We start from the raw sequence: 7,472 nt of genomic DNA on the forward strand, positions 1-7,472 counted from the left end.
CCCCAAATTCCCCCCGACCCCCCGGGACCTTTTGGGGTCTCCCCGAATTTGGGGGTCCCCCTTCCCCCCGTGACCCCAAAATTTCCCCGCAGCCTCTTCGGGTTCTACGACGCCAACGAGACCGTGCGGGACATGGAGGCGCAGCCGGTCAGGGGGACCCCCAAATTTGGGGAGGGGGACCCCCAAATTGGGGAGGGGGACCCTGAAATTGGGGAGGGGACCCCCAGATTTGGGGAGGGGACCCCGAAATTTGGGATTTTGGGGCCCAAAATTGCGGATGGGGACCTCAAAATAGGGGATGGGGATCCCGAAATTGGGGAGGGGGACCCCAAATTGGGGATTGGGATCCTGAAATTGGGGGGAACCCCAAAATTGGGGAGGGGACACTAAAATTGGGGAGGGGGACCCCCAAACTGGGGAGGGGGACCCTGAAATGGGGGAGGGGACCCCCAAATTGGGGAGGGGGACCCCCAACTGGGGAGGGGGACCCCGAAATTGGGGAGGGGACCCCCAAATTGGGGAGGGGGACTCCAAATTGGGGAGGGGGACCCCGAATTGGGAGGGGGACCCCAAAATTTGGGATTGGGATCCTGAAATTGGGGGGGAACCTGAAAATTGGGGAGGGGGATCCCGAAATTGGGGAGGGGGAACCTTGAAATCGGGGAGGGGACCCCCAAATTTGGGGAGGGGACCCCGAAATTGGGGAGGGGACCCCCAAATTGGGGAGGGGGACCCTGAAATTGGGGATTGGGATCCCGAAATTGGGGAGGGGACCCCGAAATTTGGGATTGGGATCCTGAAATTGGGAGGGGACCCCAATTGGGGAGGGGGACCCCGAAATCGGGGGGGGAACCTCGAAATTAGGGAGGGGGATCCTGAAATTGGGGAGGGGACCCCGAAATTGGGGAGGGGGATCCGAAATTGGGGAGGGGAACCCGAAAATTGGGAGGGGTCCCTAAAAATTTAGGTTAGGATCCCGAAATTGGGGAGGGGGACCCCGAAAATTGGGGAGGGGACCCTGAAATTTGGGATTGGGATCCCAAAATTTGGGGAGGGGACCCTAAAAATTGGGGGGAGGATCCTGAAATTGGGGAGGGGACCCCGAAATTTGGGATTGGGATCCTGAAATTGGGGGGGGAACCTGGAAACTGGGGAGGGGGATCCCGAAATTGGGGAGGGGGACCCTGAAAATTGGGGAGGGGACCCCGAAATTGGGGAGGGGGGATCCCGAAATTGGGGAGGGGAACCCCGAAAATTGGGAGGGGTCCCTAAAAATTTAGGTTAGGACCCCGAAATTGGGGAGGGGGACCCCGAAAATTGGGGAGGGGACCCCGAAATTGGGGGGGACCCCAAATTTGGGGAGGGGACCCCAAATTTGGGGGGAGGATCCTGAAATTTGGGGAGGGGACCCCAAAATTGGGATTGGGACCCTGAAATTGGGGAGAAGACCCCAAAATTAGGGAGGGGACCCCGAAATTGGGGATTGGGATCCTGAAATTGGGGGGAGGGATCTCGAAATTGGGGAGGGGGACCCCAAATTGGGGAGGGGGACTAAAAATTTAGGTTAGGATCTCGAAATTGGGGAGGGGGACCCCGAAAATTGGGAGGGGGACCCTGAAATTTGGGATTGGGATCCCGAAATTGGGGAGGGGGACCCCGAAATTGGGGGGAGGATCCTGAAATTTGGGAGGGGGACCCCAAAATTGAGATTGGGACCCCGAAATTGGGGAGGGGACCCCGAAATTTGGGATTGGGATCCTGAAATTGGGGAGGGGACCCCAAAATTGGGGAGGGGACCCCGAAATTGGGGAGGAGACCCCGAAATTTGGGATTGGGATCCTGAAATTTGGGAGGGGGACCCTAAAAATTGGGGAGGGGGACCCAAATTGGGGATGGGGATCCTGAAATCGGCATTTTGGAGCCCAAAATTGCAGATGGGGACCCCAAAATAGGGGAGGGGGACCCCAAAAATTTGGGATTGGGACCCCGAAATTGGGGAGGGGGACCCCGAAATTGGGGGGTATTTTGGGGGTATTTTTTGGGTATTTTCAGGACGTTTTTGGGGATATTTTTGGGATATTTTCAGGGCATTTTGGGATATTTTTAGGGTAATTTTTTGATTTTTTCAGGATATTTGGGATCGATTTGGGATTATTTTCAGGGTATTTTTAGGATATTTTTGGAATATTTTTAGGATATTTTCAGGATATTTTTAGGATATTTTCAGGGTATTTTTAGAATATTTTGGGGATATTTTCAGGATATTTTTTTGATATTTCCAGCCTTTTTTCTGGACATTTTGGGGATATTTTTAGGATATTTTCAGGACATTTTGGGGATATTTTTAGGATATTTTCATGGACATTTTTTTTATATTTCCAGGCTATTTTCAGGATATTTTTAGGATATTTTTAGAATATTTTGGGATATTTTGGGGATATTTTCAGGGTAATTTTTTATATTTTCAGGCTATTTTCAGGATATTTTGGGATACTTTCAGGATATTTTCAGGATATTTTTAGAATATTTTGGGGATATTTTCAGGATATTTTTTTATATTTTCAGGCTATTTTCAGGACATTTTGGGGATATTTTCAGGATATTTTTGGGATAGATTTGGGGTTATTTTCAGGCTATTTTTTTGATATTTTCAGTCTATTTCAGGATATTTTGGGGATATTTCCAGGCTATTTTCAGGATATTTTTAGGATATTTTCAGGATATTTTTAGAATATTTTGGGGATATTTTCAGGATATTTTGGGGATATTTTCAGGGTATTTTGGGGATATTTTCAGGATATTTTGGGGATATTTTCAGGGTATTTTGGGGATAGATTTGGGATTCTTTTTAGGGTTTTTTTAGGATATTTTTAGAATATTTTGGGGATATTTTGAGGGTATTTTTAGGATATTTTCAGGATATTTTGGGGATATTTTCAGGGTATTTTATTTGATATTTCCAGGCTATTTTCAGGACATTTTGGGGATATTTCCAGGCTATTTCCGGGATATTTTGGGGATATTTTCAGGGTATTTTTGGGATCGATTTGGGATTATTTTCAGGGTATTTTTAGGATATTTTTGGGATATTTTTAGGATATTTTCGGGATGTTTTTAGGATATTTTCAGGATATTTTGGGGATATTTTTAGGATATTTTTGGGATACATTTGGATTATTTTCAGGATATTTTCAGGATATTTTGGGGATATTTTCAGAATATTTTTAGGATATTTTCTGGATTTTTGGGGATATTTTGGGGATATTTTCAGGGTATTTTTAGGATAGTTTGAGGATATTTTGAGATATTTTCAGGGTAATTTTTAGGATATTTTGGGGTATTTTTTAATATTTTCAGGGTATTTTTTTGATATTTTCAGGGTATTTTCAGGGTGTTTTGGGGATATTTTCAGGGTATTTTTGGGATAGATTTGGGATTATTTTTAGGTTTTTTTAGGATATTTTTAGAATATTTTGGGGATATTTTGAGGGTATTTTTAGGATATTTTCAGGATATTTTTGGGGATATTTTCAGGGTATTTTTTTGATATTTTCAGGCTATTTTTGGGGTGTTTTGGGGATATTTTTGGAATTATTTTCAGGGTATTTTTAGGATATTTTCTGGATATTTTGGAGATATTTTGGGGATATTTTCTGGATATTTTGGGGATATTTTCAGGATATTTTCAGGACATTTTGGGGATATTTTGGGGGTATTTTCAGGGTAATTTTTTGATATTTTCAGGACATTTTGGGGATATTTTCAGGATTTTTTTTTTATATTTTCAGTCTATTTTCAGGACATTTCGGGGATATTTTCAGGTTATTTTCAGGACATTTTGGGGATATTTTCAGGATATTTTCAGGATATTTTTAGGATATTTTCAGGGTATTTTTAGAATATTTTGGGGATATTTTCAGGATATTTTTTTGATATTTCCAGGCTGTTTTCAGGATATTTTTTTGATATTTTCAGGGTATTTTCAGGATATTTTGGGGATATTTTCAGGATTTTTTTTTATATTTTCAGTCTATTTTCAGGATATTTTGGGGATACTTTCAGGATATTTTGGGGATATTTTTAGAATATTTTGGGGATATTTTCAGGGTAATTTTTTATATTTCCAGGCTATTTTCAGGACATTTTGGGGACATTTTCAGGACATTTTGGGGACATTTCCAGGCTATTTCGGGGACATTTTCAGGACATTTTGGGGACATTTTCAGGACATTTTGGGGACATTTCCAGGTTATTTTCAGGATATTTTTAGGATATTTTCAGGCTATTTTCAGGATATTTTGGGGATATTTTCAGGGTTAATTTTGATATTTCCAGGCTATTTTCACGGCATTTTGGGGACATTTTCAGGACATTTTGGGGACATTTCCAGGCCGTTTCCGGGCCGTTCCCGGGATGTTTCCCGGGTGTTTCTCCGCGGTTCCTGGGCTGACCCGGGGGGTCTCTGACGGCTCCGTCTGTCCCTCGCAGGTCTTTGTCCAGGACACCTTCGGCCTCAAGTCGCTCTGGGCCCGGGGGGCTCTCGGGGCTGCTCCGTGCCCGGGGTCCCCCACACGGCCTGGCACAGCCACAGGGGGGTCTACGAGCGCTGCATCCGCCCCTGCTCACCTGAGAGGGATCCAGAGGGGATCTATGGGGGATCCATGGGGGATCTATGGGGTTTAGAGGGGGTTTATGGAGTTTTATTGGGATTTATTGGGATTTATTGGAGTTTTATGGGGATTTTTGGGGATTTTTGGGGTTTATTGGGGATTTTTGGGGGTCTACGAGCGCTGCATCCGCCCCTGGCTCACCTGAGCGGGATCCAGAGGGGATCCATGGGGGATCCATGGGGGATCTGTGGGGTTTAGAGGGGATTTATGGGGTTTTTATTGGGATTTATTGGAGTTTTATTGGGGTTTATTGGGGGTTTTTGGGGCTCTACGAGCGCTGCATCCGCCCCTGGCTCACCTGAGCGGGATCTAGAGGGGATCCATGGGGATCCAGAGGGGATCTGTGGGGTTTAGAGGGGGTTTATTGGGATTTATTGGGGTTTATTGGGATTTATTGGGATTTATTGGGGTTTATTGGGGTTTTTTGGGCTCTACGAGCGCTGCATCCGCCCCTGGCTCACCTGAGAGGGATCCAGAGGGGATCCAGAGGGGATCTGTGGGGTTTAGAGGGATTTATTGGGATTTATTGGGATTTTATTGGGGTTTTATTGGGATTTATTGGGGATTTTTGGGGATTTTTGGGGCTCTACGAGCGCTGCATCCGCCCCTGGCTCACCTGAGCGGGATCCAGAGGGGATCCAGAGGGAATCCAGAGGGGATCTGTGGGGTTTAGAGGGGATTTATGGGGTTTTTATTGGGATTTATTGGGATTTTATTGGATTTATTGGGGATTTTTGGGGTTTATTGGGGAGTTTTGGGGGTCTACGAGCGCTGCATCCGCCCCTGGCTCACCTGAGTGGATCTAGAGGGGATCCAGAGGGGATCCATGGGGGATCTATGGGGTTTATTGGGATTTATGGGGTTTTATTGGGATTTATTGGGGATTTTTTGGGGATTTTTGGGGCTCTACAAGCGCTGCTTCCGCCCCTGGCTCACCTGAGCGGGATCCAGAGGGGATCCAGAGGGGATCCATGGGGGATCTATGGGGTTTAGAGGGGATTTATGGGGTTTTATTCTGATTTTATTGGGATTTGTTGGAGTTTTATTGGGGTTTATTGGGGATTTTTGGGGCTCTACGAGCGCTGCATCCGCCCCTGGCTCACCTGAGCGGGATCTAGAGGGGATCCAGAGGGGATCCGTGGGGGATCTGTGGGGTTTAGAGGGGATTTATGGGGTTTTATTGGGATTTATTGGGGTTTAGAGGGGGTTTATGGGGTTTTATTGGGGTTTTATTGGGATTTATTGGGATTTATGGGGGTTTATTGGGGATTTTTGGGGATTTTTGGGGGTCTACGAGCGCTGCATCCGCCCCTGGCTCACCTGAGCGGGATCCAGAGGGGATCCAGAGGGAATCCATGGGGAATCTATGGGGTTTAGAGGGGGTTTATGGGGTTTTATTCTGATTTTATTGGGATTTATTGGGATTTATTGGAGTTTTATTGGGGATTTTTGGGGATTTTTGGGGGTCTACGAGCGCTGCATCCGCCCCTGGCTCACCTGAGCGGGATCCAGAGGGGATCCAGAGGGGATCTAGAGGGGATCTATGGGGTTTAGAGGGGGTTTATTGGGATTTATTGGGGTTTATTGGGGTTTTATTGGGATTTTATTGGGATTTTTTGGGGATTTTTGGGGTTTATTGGGGATTTTTGGGGGTCTACGAGCGCTGCATCCGCCCCTGGCTCACCTGAGCGGGATCTAGAGGGGATCCAGAGGGGATCCATGGGGTTTAGAGGGGATTTATTGGGGATTTATTGGGATTTATTGGAGTTTTATTGGGGATTTTTGGGGTTTATTGGGGATTTTTGGGGTTTATTGGGGATTTTTGGGGCTCTACGAGCGCTGCATCCGCCCCTGGCTCACCTGAGCGGGATCCAGAGGGGATCCATGGGGGATCTGTGGGGTTTAGAGGGGGTTTATGGGGTTTTTATTGGGATTTATTGGGGTTTATTGGGGATTTATTGGGATTTTATTGGGATTTATTGGGGATTTTTGGGGATTTTTGGGGCTCTACGAGCGCTGCATCCGCCCCTGGCTCACCTGAGCGGGATTTGGGGGGGATCCAGAGGGGATCTAGAGGGGATCTGTGGGGTTTAGAGGGGGTTTATGGGGTTTTTATTGGGATTTATGGGTTTTTTATTGGGATTTATTGGGGTTTATTGGGATTTTATTGGGATTTATTGGGGATTTTTGGGGATTTATTGGGATTTATTGGGGTTTATTGGGATTTATTGGGGATTTATTGGGGTTTATTGGGATTTATTGGGGTTTATTGGGGATTTATTGGGGTTTTATTGGGATTTATTGGGATTTATTGGGGTTTATTGGGGATTTATTGGGGATTTATTGGGATTTATTGGGGTTTATTGGGGTTTATTGGGGTTTATGGGGTTTGTAGTGGATTTGGGGTCTCTGTGGGGGTCTCTGTGGGGGATCTGGGGATTCCAGAGGGGATTTAGGGTCTCTATAGGGGATTTGGGGTCTCTATAGGATATTTGGGGTCTCTATAGGGGATTTGGGGTCTCTATGGGATATTTGGAGGTCTCTATAGGGTCTCTATAGGGTTTTTGGGGTCCCTATAGGGGATTTGGGGTCTCTGCAGGAGATTTGGGGGTTCCAGAGGGTCTCTATGGGGTATTTGGGGTCTCTATGGGGGATTTGGGGGTTCCATAGGGTCCCTATAGGATATTTGGGGTCCCAGTGGGGTTTTTGGGGGTCCCTATAGGATATTTGGGGTCTCTATAGGGGATTCGAGGTCTCTATAGGGGATTTGGGGTCTCTGCAGGAGATTTGGGGGTTCCAGAG

This window comes from Haemorhous mexicanus, assembly GCF_027477595.1.
Source record: "Haemorhous mexicanus isolate bHaeMex1 chromosome 32 unlocalized genomic scaffold, bHaeMex1.pri SUPER_32_unloc_2, whole genome shotgun sequence".
In the NCBI taxonomy this organism is placed as follows: domain Eukaryota; kingdom Metazoa; phylum Chordata; class Aves; order Passeriformes; family Fringillidae; genus Haemorhous; species Haemorhous mexicanus.